At 36.7% G+C, this 16,586-nt stretch overlaps 1 long non-coding RNA gene across 2 annotated transcripts in view; it reads left to right on the top strand.

Annotated features, from left to right (window-relative positions):
• Positions 1 to 16,586, top strand: part of LOC138164245 (uncharacterized) — a 102,199-nt gene that overhangs the window by 23,644 nt on the left and 61,969 nt on the right. For both annotated transcript variants that reach the window (XR_011169016.1, XR_011169017.1), the window contains exon 2: positions 5,137 to 5,308. This is a non-coding gene — a long non-coding RNA (uncharacterized lncRNA). The remainder of the gene's footprint in view (positions 1 to 5,136; positions 5,309 to 16,586) is intronic.

Genomic DNA, 16,586 nt, shown 5'->3' with positions numbered 1-16,586 from the left:
TCTGCATTAGCAAAGCTTCCCAGATGGCTAATAATGACTGAATCCAGGCAGCAGTCTACTGTTGCACAGACCTAAACCCAAGTAAAGAACTTGCAGTGCTGAAAGGAGAGAAGGGGAAGTGATTAGGCTTTGCCCTGAATTGAAACACTTTGGGAGTATTGATAACACCTGTAGGTCCCCTGCCTAAATCATTCCTGGGAGCCTAGAATAATACAATATTAAAATCCCAAGAAAACAGCAACAGGAGCAGCCCAGGCTTTTCCTACTGAAGTGCCTAACCCTGACACTAAATCTAAAGTCAATTGGAAGAATGAGAGAGAGAGAAAAGGAATTTCACCATAACTAAAAAGATAATAAAGAAAAGATAACTCCAAAGCATCCATCAGCAAAACCTCAAAGAAAAATGCAGATTGAGCACAATTCAAGTAGAATTTCTGGAAAAGATGAAACAAGCATTCAAAAAAGGTGCTTTTTAAAGTGTTTTTTTAATAAATACAATGAGAGTGCTAAAGGAAGAAAAATTATAAAATAAATAAGAACTATGGAAGAAAAAGTTAGAAAAAATTAATAGCTGGCACAAAAAGCACAAAACTTTGCACAACCAACAAACTCTTTGAAAATTAGAATGAACGAAAAAGAAGTAATGAGACAATTAAAAAATACTAAATTTAAAAAACTGAAAAAAACCCTAGAAAATATGAGATCTCATCAAAAACAACTGATCTGTAAAACAGATTGAGGAGAAGAAAATATAAGAATTATTCGACTACCTAAAAATAAAATTATTGGACTACAAAAAATGAAAGAACCTAGATATCATATTCAAGAAATTTTGAAAGAAAACTTCCCAGATCTTTTAGACCAAGAAAGCAAAGTAAAAATAGAAAGAACCTACTGGTCACCCCATGAAAAAAAAAACCCAAACTATAGACAAAATCCGGAGCTCTGAACCTTAAGAGTTTCTAGAGGAGAGTGGTTGGTGAGGAACATGCAAGTCCGTGTAAGAACCTAGGGGAACCTGGAGTGAGACCAAGAAGGGCCCATCCAAAAGTAAAGCAGGAGGCAGAAACTAGCCCTCATACAAAGTTCCAATTTAGGAAAAAAAAGCTGGAGAGATGAGTAAATCAAAGAAAATAACAATCAGTATCAAAAATGGGTGCAAATCTAACTCCATAATAACTACAAGCAGACACTCAGTGGGGTACCATGGACAGGGCACCAGGCCTAGAGTCCAAAAGACGTGAATTCAAATTCAACCCCTGATATTTACTAGCTGTGTGACCCTGGACAAGTCACTTAATCCTGTTTGCCTCACTTTTCTCATCTATAAAATGAACTGAAGAAGGAAAGGGCAAACCACTCTAGTATCTTTCCCAAGAAAGCCCCAAATGGAATTACAAAGAGTCTGAAATGACTTAAGTGACCAAATAACAACAAACTCACTCAAAAGAAAAATAATGGATTTTTCATAGGGATTACATATAAGAAGTTTTCTTTTTTTCCCCCCTTTTCAATTGTGGGATGGCATAGGAAAGAGAGAAAATAAATTTGTTAACTAAAAATAAAATAAAATGATTTTTTAAAAGAGCAATTCCATGATTTATAACAATTAATTTATAACTTATATAAATAATTTATATATAGTATTTGGTTATGGCAACCCATGTATTTACAAATTCTGTAATAAATACATCTGCCTGCAATCTGCAAATCTGAGGGATGTAGGAACATGTTTGTACAGAAGATTTACTTCAAAAGGAATCCATAGAGTTCATTAGTTTCACTCTTTTATTTTATAGATGAGGAAAGTGGTGAAGTGACTTGGCTCAAGGTCTTCAAAGCAAGGAAGACTTAGGTTTAGGCCTACCTTGGTCATTTATTACCTCTAAGTTCAATGCTTTCTCTACTTCACCATGCTGTCACCACTCATGGATGAAAATAATCCCCCTAAATGGAGGTGGGGGCTACTCTTTCTTTTTACATTGTTAAGGTTCCTGGAGAAAGTGGGCTCAAATTTAAAGGGCAAAGGTTGTCAAGCACAGGTCTACTGAAAATGTGGGGCTTTAGGGCAGCCAGGTAGCACAACAAGTAAGAGCACCGGCCCCAGAGTCGGGATAACCTGGGATAGAATCTGGGCTCAGACACTTAGCACCCACCCAGAAACACCTGGCCATGTAACCTTAGCAAATTACTTAACCCCAATTGCTTAGTGGCGGCCTGGTGGTGAGTGAGTAAGAACACTAGCCCCAGAGTCGGGATGACCTGGGATCGAACGCGGGCTCAGATACTTAGCACCACACCCAGAAATAACTGGCTGTGTAACCTTGAGCAAGTTACTTAACCCCAATTGCTTAAAAAAAAATGTGGGGCTTGGGGATGCCTCTAAACCGGTTTGGTGAATCCATTCATTTCTTTGTAGAGTTTCATGAGGATTCCCCCTTAGATACAGAGCCTTATGCAATACTGTGTTGTGTCCACATTGATGTTTTTCATTCCTGACCTAGTGGTTATAGCTATAGACAATTACTTTTCCGGGTGCTAAACCAGTGATGAATATCTTCTGTCTTCCCAAGGCCAAGTTATTTTAAGCATTCTCCCGATGTACTATGGACTCAATACTCCCAACTTTAGCCATGGAATATTCTAATGTTGCTTTGCCTGGTATTTGAAGTTCATGGGGCAGACCACAGCACTGTGTTTGTGTACACACAAGTGAACAGACTGAGGTATGGTCACAGAAGATAAAATAGAGGAGAAAAATACATCTTTTCTCATAGTCTCCCGAATTTTTGTTGTTGTTTTGCCTAAGCATAGCACCCTTTCACAAACGGTATGTTCTTTAGTGAACAAAAAGCTGGATAGCTGGATTCTTGGAGTGGGCTAGAGGTGAGGTTCCCACCCTGAGAATGAAATCAGACTTTTTGCATAACTGCTTTGAGACTGATGCTTCAAATGGTTTTTGCCAGTAGAGGGGAGTGCTTGCTTGAAGCAAAGAAGAATTGAAGTAGTGAATGTGCACCAGATAGCCAAGAGAGGGGACTGTTGAAAAGTCTCCTTCTGGCTTTCTACTGCCCCTGGAGACAGGTTGAGTATTTAAGGGTGAAAAGGGTAAAGTTGATGAACTTGAATCCAAACTAACTTTTGGGGAGGGACTCAGGGACGGGGTGGGACTGACTGTTAGTAATTTGGACCTTAAAGACAAAATTCTGTGGGCTTGAATTCAAAGCATGCTTCTTTAAAAGCAAAACAAAATAATAAACCATAAACAACAATAAAACTAGTCACCAGTCTTTCTTCCTGAAGTCCACCTTTCTCTCTTTATCCCTTCCTCTATTTATTATGAAAATGCTGGCCCCCTCATTCATTTAAATGTAAACTCCTGGCCTTAGAAATAAAGGCATGCTTGGGAGAAAAATCTATTTAGCTCAAATAGACAAGGTTACTCCAGCTTCAGGTAGATTGCTACTTGTGTGACATTGGACAAATCCTTTGCCCCTCTCTGGACTTCAGCTTTCTCCTCTCGTGTTCTATTTAAAATATTATGATTCCATTAACCTTCTGAAAGGAGAGGACTTGGGCATGACGTTAAAATCTCTTTCCTACTTAGAAGTTTTATGATTCCAAGATATTCCATGTGATTCTCAGCTGTGGTGTTGGAGAGCTATAATAGGTTGGGGGAAGGAATATATAGTATGGTAATACAAGTAACAGATTCCAATTAAGTCTCTGATAACCTCCTAGTGGGCCATAGAAAAGGAGAGTCTTTATGTTCATTTGGTTTACATCTTTCTCCTGAAGATGGCAGCATTGCTAAATCTTAAACATCCAGACAGCATTGAAGGAAGACAGCCAGGCCCAGAAGGCTCTCTCAGTCTCTCTTGCTGGGTGTGGGCAGGATAGGTATCCGTGAGATAGAACTGCCCAGCAAGACCTCAACTTGACTCCAAAGGGAAACATCCCTAGAGGCTTATTTTAAGAAGATAGCCTTCCTAATTAGAGACAGAGGGTCTGTTCTCAAGTATTTTCAAAGGCATTTCCTCAATTAGGAAATCTTTGGCCTGCTAGTTCAAATTGAATCAGTTTGGAGAAGATAAAGTAGGGATGTGCTATATCACTCAGTCAGATACAGCTCGTAAATAATAGCTCTTGGTGAAAGTATGCAAGACTGGTTTTGTTTGGGCTTACCCATTTCTGTTGTCTGAAAAGGTTCCCATAACAACCCCTGACACATATAGCTATTATATACCATGGGAAGTCAAAGGGATTACTCTAAAGAAGGGGGTCCTTGACTCTGGAAAATTGAGAATTGCATTTAAGAAGCCATCAAAAAGCAAACCAAGAGCTAAGAAGACTATATGCCTCCCATTTCGTGTCATTTTGCCCAGGAATATGCCCCTTTCATGTCCCTCCTGTGGCTTGATATAAGCAGAACCAGGGCTCCAGGCTCTGTTGTGGAAAGTAGATGGATGGAAGAGGGATCTTTGAGGACTAAGGCCAGTTTATCCAGGTGGTGTATAGCACCCAGGAAGAGGCTAGCCAAGAGAGATCCTCATTCAGCAACACAGACTTATTCTAATCAATGCTAGATAGCAGTGATGCCCTATGCTTCTTCCTTTATCACTTGCTGTGTTTGCTCTATCACAGAGAGAATTCCGACCAACCTAAAGAGGAAATTTAAACACCTCTTGTCACATTTGAGAAAAGGTACCTATTTTCCAGTCCCTGAAGGATTCCTAGATCATAGGGACAGAGTGTCCAAAAGCATGGCTGATCCTGAGGAAAAAAAAAACATTAATAATACAAATAACTTCCCTGTCCCCTTTCTTTTGCTGCTTGAGGCTTACAAATGTTTTCTCACAATGGCCCACTGTGTGAGGTCAGTTATGCAAGTGTAAGTATAAGATAGCCATGACACAGAGTCTGAGAACTTGGAGACCTAAGTTCAAATAGCCTTTAGAGTAGTAGACTTACTATCTGAGGGCCCTGGGCAAAATACTCAAAATCTGTGTTAGTTTTCTCATGTGCAAAATGGGGATAATACTTATTCTGACATTTTGAGAAAGGAATTTTGTAAAATGAGCAATAATGACCATATTATCTAGCACAAATAATGTTTGTTCAAACCTGTCGTTTCAGTGCTGCCAGGGAGCTCCTAGTGAAACTCCTTCTACCAAGACAGATGAATATGTGCTCTGTCATTTAGCCTTGAGAATTGTCTGGGGCATTGTGAGGTAAAGTGACTTGCTCCAGATTCACACAGCCATTTTGTGTCAGAGGCAGAACTCGAACCTGAGTTTTCCTACCTGAGGTTAGTCCTTTGTTACTTGTCTATGGTTGCAAAACTATGAGTGTCAATGTTTTGTTTCAAATTCAGGCTATTTTTGTCTACAATGCAAAGGAATTTTCCATTTTGACCTCTTCAAGACCAGTCACCATCTAGCAACTGGCCACCATTGCCAGATGGCTCAGATTTCATTATGTCAGAGGCTAGCTCAACTAAGGAACTCTGGAAAGCACAGAAGCTGTTTCCCTGAAATGGCCAGAGTTCCTTGTATTTTTTTTTCCCAAAACTTGGGAGCATGAGACTCAAAATTTATTCTTGGAAGAGACTACTCAAAGGAATTCCAGGAGAAATTAAAGAGTGGAGGGAGAGGGGAAATATAAACATTCCTTTTTTTGGTCACTGCTATTTTTCTAATCATGCAGGCTCATGACCTCAGTTACCAAACCTCTTTACTTTCACTCACCACTATTTCTAATCAATTGCTAATCTCATCGATTTTTATCTCTATACCATCTGACCCATTCATCCTTTTCACTCAAATTACAACCAGCCATCTTAGTTTGAATCCTCATTACCTGGACTTCCTAATTAATCTCTTTGCATTTATTCTCTTCCTTGTTCAATTTACCCTCTGCAGAGATGCCAAACTGATATGTTTAAGGCACTGATATGACCAAATCACTCCTCTGTAGAAGATGTTTCAGTGACTCCCCATTGCCTTTAGTACAAAACAAACTTTTTTGGCATTTTAAAGTTCCTCAGTCTGATTCCACTTTGTTCTGGCTGATTATGTGATAATTCCCCTCACATATTTTACAATTAAGTCATACCTGACATTCCATTTATTACCTCTGTGCCTTTTTAAAAAGGGTTCCCCAATTCTGGAAAATTTTATCTCTTCATCTTTTCCCTCTTAGAACCTCTAGCTCACTACTAAGTTTCCACTCAATTATCACCTCCTTTAAAACACTTTTGACAGTTCCTCTCTCTACTGAAATTACATATTTATTCTGTATATGTCCTGAGAAGCAATGTGGCATAATGGCTAAAAAAGCTGGTCACTGGCCAGAAGCAAGTGCTGCCTTAGGTGTAGCCTGGCTGTGAACCTGATCAAGCCACTTTCACTTCTCTGTAAATCTGTGGGATCTTTGCAGTAGAAGATAAGCTTTAGTAGTGTTTGCATTTGAATTCGTATTCCCAGCATCTAGCATATTGCTTGACACATAGTATTTAATAAGTGCTTGTTAATTGATAGTTATCTCAGTATAGATGGGTACAAGAAATAGATTATACTTTTACCCTGGGACTTCAAGGCCATACAGAGAATGGCTAATTGCAGACTGAATTCAAAAGCAGAATTTTCTGCCACAGTGGAAGGTCTCTAAGAAAAACCTAGGGGGATGAATGGTCAAATGGACACAGATGGCAGTGGAAAGTGGGGGCAGCAGCAGCATTGTGACTGGAACTGTGATTAAGTGGGGGCAGTCTCACCTCTAGGAGAAAAAAGGAAAAAACTAAACTCAGATTACACCTTTTGGGAGGTAACCATATCCATAAAACACAGAGTGAGTAGACAACTCTTCATTATGATGGACTGGTTCACTTCTTTCAATTTTCTCTTACCTTGGTAGGTTTAGGTTCCCAGAGAAGGAAAATCACTTAGTGTCTTTAGGATCAACTTTGTTGTAGTGCAGACCTACACAACTTGGCAGTAGGTAGGGACCAAAATTAAAATAGGCTAAACTTCTTTGGATTGAAGATAGGTTTTTAGGGTCTTACTTTCTAAGTAAAAGAACAATTAATGATTAAATTATTTCTCAAAAACACTTTTTTAAAATTGGGATATGATCTAGAAACTACAATCAACACACACCTCTTTATAAAGTCACCTTTAGTAAAAGACTTCCCAGCAGCAGCAATTTCTTTAGAAACCTGAAAACTAACCTTAGTAGCTGTCTCATTTATTGAGTTTACGTTCTTGAAAACCCATTGTTCCCCACTGAGATTTATCGACAATTTCGTTGCTTTAATTTGTTTTTCATTGGTGTACAACTTGCTTAAATCAGGGTGTTTTGATTTGAAATAGTGATGAAAATTATATTCCTTCAGAATAACTATTACTTCTTAACCAACAAGGCACAATATTTTGTCTCTCATGTAGTAAACAAGAATCTATTTGTTCATTCCAAATTAAGCATTCTGTTTTCATTCAATCTTCCATTTCTTTTTATCATCCATTTTACAAAGTCACCTCCAAAACTTTAATGTTAGAACCAAAAGAATCTCCACAGCAAAGACTCATATAAAAAGAAATATTGAACTGAGAGTCTCACCTTGGAGAGAACACCAGACACTCAATTAACTTGGAGGGTGGCAGCCCAGTGAGGGCAGCACATGGCTGCCCTCACTTTGTCCCTGTTCAACACCAGTAACAACTGAAAACAGCAAAAAGAAAAGATACGACTCTCATTCCTCTCAGACCAGAGACAGAGTGACAAGGGTTGGTTGCTGTGGATCATGTGACAAACAGGAGAGAGTGTGTGATGGAAACTCACCTGCCAAGTTACATTATAGGCCCAATAGTGAATAGTGGGAAGCAGGTTAAGTGGGGTATGACAAAGCATTCATTGCATCTTTATTTTCTTTTACATCACATTTTCCCCATTGATTCCCTTCATCTTCTTGACCTTTCTCCGGATAATTAAAAAAATATGTTTTTTCAGGCTCTAGAAAATAATTTTTTGGTAGTTTGATTGATATAACATTGAATAAGTAAATTAATTTAGGTAGAATTGTCATTTTCATTAGATTGACTTGGCCTAATCACAAACAATTAATTTTTCTCCAATTCTTTAGATTTTACTTTATTTGAGTGAAAAGTATTTTGTAATTGTATTCATATAGTTCCCAGGTTGTCTTAGCAGATAGACCCCCAAGTATTTTATATTATCTGCAATTATTTTAAATGGAATTTACTTTTCTATTTCTTCCTGCTATTCTTTGTTGGTAATATATAGACATGCTGATGATTTATGTGGGTTTATTTTATATCCTGTAACTTGCTATTTGTTGTTTAAATTATTTTTTTAATTGATTCTCTAGGGTTCTTTAAATATACCACCTTAGGATTCTCTAAGTGTACCATCATATTATCTGGAAAGAGTGATAATTTTCTTTTCTTTCTAGTAGTATTCTGTAAGCAATAATCTGGGCTGCAATATTTGAATAATTCTACCATCCCTGTAGACTGCCCAGGCTTATCAGAGGAACCCTGACTGGGTGGTTTCTGATCTGGGTCCTTATGTATTTGACTTTGTTGATTCTCTATTACCAAAAGAAAGGAAGGAATATGAAACTCAGCAAAAGGGCAGGTATGTTACATGGAGTAGGAGGAGAGAGACTCCAGTTCAAGGATTTTTGTCCATTCAAAGAAATACTTAGGATACTTCTTCGATCAATATTGGGAGACTTCAGAAACCATCAGAGATTGTAAGAAAGAAGGAGATGTGAGTAGATTACTGGACTTTGAACAAAAGAACTACAATAGACCAGTACACTATGCCAGATGCCCTGGATTGTCTACTAGACAGACAGTGACTTTCAGCCTTGGATTTATGGAGTAGATATTGTCCAATTCCTATGTCTGAAGAAGGCAAGGAAAGACTGCATTAATCAGTCCTGCTATATTTTGCTAATTTGAATGTATATTCCAAAGTACATCAACCATTTTTCAATGGCTAGAGAAAGAAGTTGGGGACATGAACTGCATGTAAATACTTTGTATGATTGTACCTTGATAATATAATTTTCTTTGGTAAGATACTGGAAGAACATGGAGACTGATGAGAGTATTATATCAACTGGAGAAAGCTGGTCTGCGGTAGTCAATTGACATTCTAATTTTGCAGAGTTTCTGTTTTGCAGGCCACATTGTATCTCACCAATGGGTTGGCACTGATCCTGAGAAGTTAAAAGCATTTCTGAAGTAGCCATGTCCACAGAATCTTAGAGATGTAATTTATTGGTTATTGTCTCAAGATTTTTAAGAAGTATTTTGCTGCATCTAAATCACTGAATAGCCCAACTTGAACATATGTAAGTGAAGAGAACCAGAAGAACAAAATTATCTTAAAATGTTCAATACCTTTGAGAAAGATGGACAGCCAAATATGATAAGCCCTAAAAGGACATAATGCCTTATAAAGGCCCAAGTAAACCTTTTTTTGTTTTCCACCTAAATACCAACCTACAAGGCCATCCTATACCTAAAGAGTAATGGTCATCAGGGGCTAATTGCATGTGTCAAAAGAGTTTTGATTAAGATTGAGTTCTTGACTTTATAGTGGGTAATCACCAAGAAGTTCCATCCATTGACATATTTTGACCAGTACCAAGCATTTGCCAGAGATAAGTAGCAGCACTGGCCAATTATGATTTCATAACCCTAGAGCAGGGATTGGGAACCTGCAGCCTTATTAAGGCTGGAATTAGGGTTAGGTCCTTACATGCAGCCTTTCAACCGAATCCAAATTTTACAGAACGAATCCTTATTAATACATTTTTGTTTGTCTTTTATATTTATATTTTATTTTTTTAAATGAATGTATTTAAAATACCAAAGAATAAAATAAGTTTCAGCAAGATAATCCTAGATTGACCAGCACAATTAGAATGTTAGTAAGCCATAAGGGCTATATTGATGGTTGCTATACTCATTATTTAGGTTTTTTGCTTTTTGATTTTTTTTTGGAGAGAGGAAGGTAGGGCAGTGGGGTTAAGTGACCTGCCCAAGGACCACATGTCTAGTTTTGTATTGTGTCTTAGGCCAAATTTGAACTCAGATCCCCCTGACTCCAGGGTCAATGCGCTATTCACTGTGCCACCTATCCACCCCCATTATTTATTTATTTAAAGCAATTGGGGTTAATTAACTTGCCCAAGGTTACACAGCCAGTTTTTTTGTGTGGGTGTTAAGTGTCTGAGGCCAGAACCTATCCTGAGTTCTCCTGACTCTGGGGCCAGCTCTCTACTCACTGTGCCACCTAGCGCCCCCCCCCCCATTATCTATTTTTAACTTCACCTGCCTGAATGGCTCCAGTACCATACAAGGCTGGTTGGAAAGAGTTTATAGTAGTGTAGTATACCAGTCTGTTATCAACTTTTGAGAATTATGTACTGTGTTTCTGTTTCAATTTGAATTTGTGAATAGTTACACAACTCATCAGTATCTTTTAATTGTGTCTGCTTAACAACGCATCATGTCAAAAAGAGACCAAGAGAATTCTGAAGGAAGAAAAGAGATTAAAAAAAATATTTTTAGTTTTCAACATTCATTTCCCAAAGATTTTAAATTACAGATTTTCTTCCCATATCTCCCCTACCCCCACCCAGAGATGGCAAGCATATAGAATACCCCTTCCCCCAATATATCCTCTCTTATATCCCCCCAATTCCCCCCCCCTTACATTTTTTGTAGGGCAAGATGGATTTCTATACCCCATTGCCTGTATATCTTATTTTCTGGTTGCATGTAAAAAAGTAAATTTTTTCTAACATTTGCTTTTAAAACTTTGAGTTCCAGATTTTCTCCCTTCTCCCCTCTTCACCTACCCCCACTGAGAAGAAAAACAATTCAATATGGGTTATACATGTGTAGTAATGCAAAGCATTTCTATAGTAGTTATATTGTGAAAAACTATCTATATTTCCCTCCATCCTATCCCACCCCCCATTTATTCTATTTTCTCCTTTGACCCTGACCCTTTTAAAAGATGCTTGCTTCTAACTACCCTTTCCCCCAATTTGCCCTCTATTCTATTATTCCCCCCTCTTTTCTCCTTCCCCCAACTGTCCTGTAAGGTTAGATATCCAATTGAGTCTGTATGTTATTCCCTCCTTAAGCCAAATCCAAGGAGAATAAGGTTGACTAATTCCCTTTCACCTTCCTCCTCTTCCCCTCCATTTTAACAGCCATTTCCTGCCTCCTTTATTTGAGATAATCCATCCCATGCTATCTCTCCCCTCTCCTCCCAATATATTCCTCTCTTACCTTTTAAATTTATTTTTGGATATCATCCCTTCACATTCAACTGACCCTGTGCCCTCTATATATGTATACATGTACAAACATATACATGCACACACACACATATAGACACACACACATACATACACCTAAATAAATAAACATATATATTCCCTTCAACTATGCTCATACTGATAAAAGTCTCATGAGTTACAAATATCATCTTTACATGTAGGAATGTAAGTAGTTCAACTTTAATGAGCTCCTTATGATTTCTCTTTCCTTTTTATCTTTTCATGCTCCTTTTGCTTCTTGTATTTGAAAGTCAAAGTTTCTGTTCAACTTTGGTTTTTTTAATCAAGAATACTTGAAAGTTCTCTATTTCATTGAATGTCCACATTTTCCCCTGAAGTATTATACTCAGTTTTGCTGGGTAGGTGATTCTTGCTTTTAATCCTAGTTTCTTTGACCTCTGGAATATCATATTCCAAGCCTTTGTTCCCTTAATGTAGAAGCCGCTAGATCTTTTGTTATCCTGATTGTGTTTCTTCCTGACTGCTTGTAATATTGTCTCCTTGACCTGGGAACTCTGGAATTTGGCTATAATATTCCTAGGAGTTTCCTTTATGGGATCTTTTTCAAGAAGTATTTGGTGAATTCTTTCAATTTCTATTTTGCCCTCTGGTTCTAAAATATCAGGGCAATTTTTCTTGATAATTTCTTGAAAGATTATACATCGGCTCTTTTTTGATCATGGCTTTCAGGTAGTCAAATAATTTTTAAATTATCTCTCCTGAATCTATTTTCCAAGTCAGTGGTTTTTCAATGAGATATTTCACATTGCCTTCTATTTTTCATTCATTTGTATTTGTTTTATAGTATTCTTATTTTTCATAAAGTCTGCTTCCATTTGCTCGAATCTAATTTTGAAGGAATTATTTTCTTCAGTGAGCTTTTGAAATTCCTTTTCCATCTGGGCAATTCAGTTTTTTAAGGCATTCTTCTTCTCGTTGGCTTTTTGGACCTCTTTTGCCATTTGATTTAGTCTACTTTTTTGTTTGTTTTTAAAAATTTTTTTTAAATTAATTTGTTTATTTATTTTTAGTTTACAACATTCAATTCCAAAGTCCCTTGAAGTTTCAAATTTTCTCCCCCTCCACCTCTCCCCGCCTCCCCCCCGACATCATGGTGGCATGCACTCAAATATAGGATCTACAAATATCTTCACATTAATCATTAGTCAGGTTGTAAAGAAGGATTACAACCAATGGAATGATCAGTGGGAAAGAGGAAAAAAAGTAAAATGAGAAAAAGAAAAAGAGCAAGTAGTTTGTTTCAATCTGCATTCAGACTCTGCTGCTCTTTCTCTGGATGTGGGTATCTCTTTCAATCATGAGACTTTTGGAGATGTCTTATAACCTTACATTGCTGAGAGGAGCCCAGTCTATTGAAGTTAGTGGTTACACATATGTCGTGTCTGTGATTGTGCACAAATTTCTCCTGGTTCTTCTCTTCTCACTCAGTATCAGTTTATATAAGTCTCTCTAGTTTATTATGAAGTCTGTCTGCTCCTCATTTCTTATAGCACAGTAGTATTCCATTACATTCATATACTGCAATTTGTTCAGCAATTCCCCAAATTGGTGGGCATCCCCTTGATTTCCAATTCTTTGCCACCACAAAAAGAGCTGCTAAAAATACTTTTGTACACATGGGTCCTCTCCCAGTTGTCTGATCTATTTGGGATATAACCCTAGAAATTGTATTGCTGAGTCAAAGTGTATGCACTTATTTATAGTCCTTTAGGCATAGTTCTATATTGCTCTCCAGAATGGTTGGATCAGTTCACAACTCCACCAACAGTGCATTAGTGTTCCAATTTTTCCACATCCTCTCCAGCATTAATAATTTTCCTGTTTTGTCATTTCAGCCAATCTGGCTAGTGAAATGTGGTACTTCAGAGTTGTTTTGATTTGCATTTCTCTAATCAATAGTGATTTAGAGCATTTTTTCATATGCTTATAGATATCTTAAATTTCATCTTCTGAGAACTTCCTGTTCATATTTTTTCACCATTTATAAATTGGGGAGTGGCTTGTATTCTTATAGATTTGACTAAATTCTTCATATATTTTAGAAATGAGGCCTTTATCAGAGACACTGGTTGTAAAAATTATTTTCCAATTTTCCATTTCCATCTTAATCTTGGTGACATTGGATTTATCTGTACAGAAACTTTTCAATTTAATGTAACCAAAATTATCCATTTTGCATTTTACAATACTCTCTAACTCTTGCTTTGTCAAAAAATCCCTCTCCATAGATCTGACAAGTAAACTATTCCTTGCTCTCCCAGATTGCTTACAGTATCAGCCCAGATACCTAGATAATGCACCTATTTTGACTTTATTTTGATATACTGTATCAGATATTGCTCTATGCCCAATTTCTGCCATACTATATTCCAGTTTTCCCAGCAGTTTTTGTCAAATAGTGCATTTTTATACCCCAAACTGGGTTCTTTGGGTTTATCAAACAGTTTATTACTATAGTCATTGGCTGCTAAATCTTACGTACACAATCTATTCCATTGATCCACTACTCTATTTCTCAGCCAGTACCAAGTAGTTTTTATGACTGCTGCTTTATAATACAGATTAAAATTTGGAATGGCTAGGCTGCCTTCCCTAGCATTTGTTTTCATTAATTGCCTTGATATTTTGTACCTTTTATTCTTCCAAATTAATTTTGTTACTATTTTTTTCTAGCTCTACAAAGTAATTTTTTGGTAGATTGGTTGGTATGGCACTAAATATGTAATTTAATTGCATTTAATTTAATGTAATTAATTTAGGTAAAATTGTCATTTTTATTATATTAAGTCAACCCAGCCATGAGCAACTGATGTTTTTTCCAATTAGTTAGATCTGATTTTATTTCTGTCAAAAGTATCCTGGGTTTGTTTTGGCAGGTAGATGCACAAATATTTTATAATGTCTACAGTAACTTTAAATGGGATTTCTCTTTCTATCTCTTGCTGATGGATTTTGTTAGAGAGATATAGGAATGCCAAGGATTTATGTGGGTTTATTTTATATCCTGCAACTTTGCCAAATTTATTTATTATCTTGAGTAGTTGTTTACTTGATTCTCTAGGATTCTCTAAGTATATCATCATACCATCTGCAAAGAGTGATAGTTTAGTCTCTTCTTTGCCTAATTTGATTCCTTTGATTTCTTTTTCTTCTCTAATTGCTACTGCTAACATTTCTAGTACCAGATTGAATAAGAGCGGTGATAGTGGACATCCTTGTTTCACCCCTGATCTTATTGGAAATGCTTCTAGCTTATCCCCATTATATGTAATACTTGCTGATGGTTTTAGAGAGATGCTACCTATTATTTTAAGGAAGACTCCTTTTATTCCTATACTTTCTAACGTTTTTAATAGGAATGGATGTTGTATTTTGTCAAAAGCCTTTTCTTTGTCTATTGAGATAATCATGTGGTTTCTGCTAGTTTTGTTGCTGATGTGATCAATTATACTGATAGTTTTCCTGATATTAAACCGCCCTTGCATTCCTGGAATAAATCCCACATGATCAAAGTGTATTATTCTTGGGATAAGTTGTTGCAGTCCTTTTGCTAATATTTTATTTAGAATTTTTGCATCTATATTCATGAGGGAAATTGGTTTATAATTTTTTTATCTGTTTTGTCTCTTCCTGATTTAGTAAAAAGAATTTGTTAGGACTCCTTCTTCTCCAATTTTCCTGAATAGTTTGTAAAGTATTGGAATCACTTGTTTTTTAAATGTTTGGTAGAATTCACTAGTAAAATCCATCTGGTCCTGGAGATTTTTTTCCCTAGGGAGTTCATTGATGGCTTGTTCAATTTCTTTTCCTGAGATGCGGTTATTTAAATATTGTACTTCCTCTTCAGTTAACCTGGGCAATTTATATTTTTGTAAATATTCATCCACTTCACTAAGATTGTCAAATTTATGTGCATACAATTGGGTGAAATAATTCCTAATTATTGTTTTAATTTCTTCTTCATTGGAGATAGATTCACCCTTTTCATTTTTGATGCTTGTTATTTGCTTTTTTCTTTCTTTTTTATCATATTATTGACTAAAGGTCTATGAATTTTATTGTTTTTTTTTCATAAAACCAGATATTAGTTTTATTTCTTAATTCAATAGTTTTCTTAAATTCAATTTTATTAATCTCTCCTTTGGTTTTCATTATTTCTAATTTAATATTTATTTGGGGATTTTCAATTTATTCTTTTTCTAGCTTTTTTCAGTTGCATGCCCAATTTATTGACCTCCATTTTCTCTATTTTATTTATGTATGCATTCAAGGATATAAAACTTCCCCTAAGAACAGCTTTTGCATGCATCCCACAAGTTTTGGCATTTCGTCTCATTATTGTCATTCTCTTGAGAGAAGTTATTGATTGTTTCTATAATTTCTTATTTGACCCACTCATTCTTTAAGATTAAGTTATTTATTTTCCAATTAGGTTTTATTCTATACTTCCATGGTCGTTTATTACATATAATTTTTATTGCATCATGACCTCAGAAGGATGCATTTAATATTTCTGCTTTTCTTCAATCAGTTGTGAGGTTTTTATGCCCTAGTATATGGTCGATTTTTGTGTTTGTGCCATGAACTGGTGAGAAGAAGGTATATTCCTTTTTATCCCCATTCAATTTTTTCTAGAAGTCTACCATATCTACCTTCTCTAAAATTCTATTTACCTCCTTAACTTCTTTCTTGTTTATGTTGAGGTTAGATTTATCAAGTTCAGAGAGGGAGAGATTGAAGTCCCCTACTACTATAGTTTTGCTATCTATCTTCCTCTAACTCTCTTAACTTCTCCTTTAGGAATTTGGATGCTGTACGACTTGGTGCATAAATATTTAGTAAAGATATTGCTTCATTTTCGATGATGACTTTTTTTAAAGCAATTATGGTTAAGTAACTTGCTCAAGGTTACACGGCCAGTTATTTCTGGGTGTGGTGCTAAGTATCTGAGCCCGGATTCGATCCCCAGGTCATCCCAACACTGGGGCCTGTGCTCTCACTCACTGAGCCACCTGGCTGCCCCTAAGCAATTGGGGTTAAGTAACTTGCTCAAGGTTACATGGCCAGGTGTTTCTGGGTGGGTGTTGAGTGTCTGAGCCCAGATTCGATCCCCAGGTCATCCTGACACTGGAGCCGGTGCTCTTACTCGCTGTGCTACCTGGCTGCCCCATCGATGATGACT

Source organism: Petaurus breviceps, unplaced genomic scaffold (genome assembly GCF_028583685.1).
Source record: "Petaurus breviceps papuanus isolate PSGF00001 unplaced genomic scaffold, PetGlider_PUasm1.0 189, whole genome shotgun sequence".
Lineage (NCBI taxonomy): Eukaryota > Metazoa > Chordata > Mammalia > Diprotodontia > Petauridae > Petaurus > Petaurus breviceps.
This window is presented reverse-complemented; position numbering and strand designations above follow the sequence as displayed.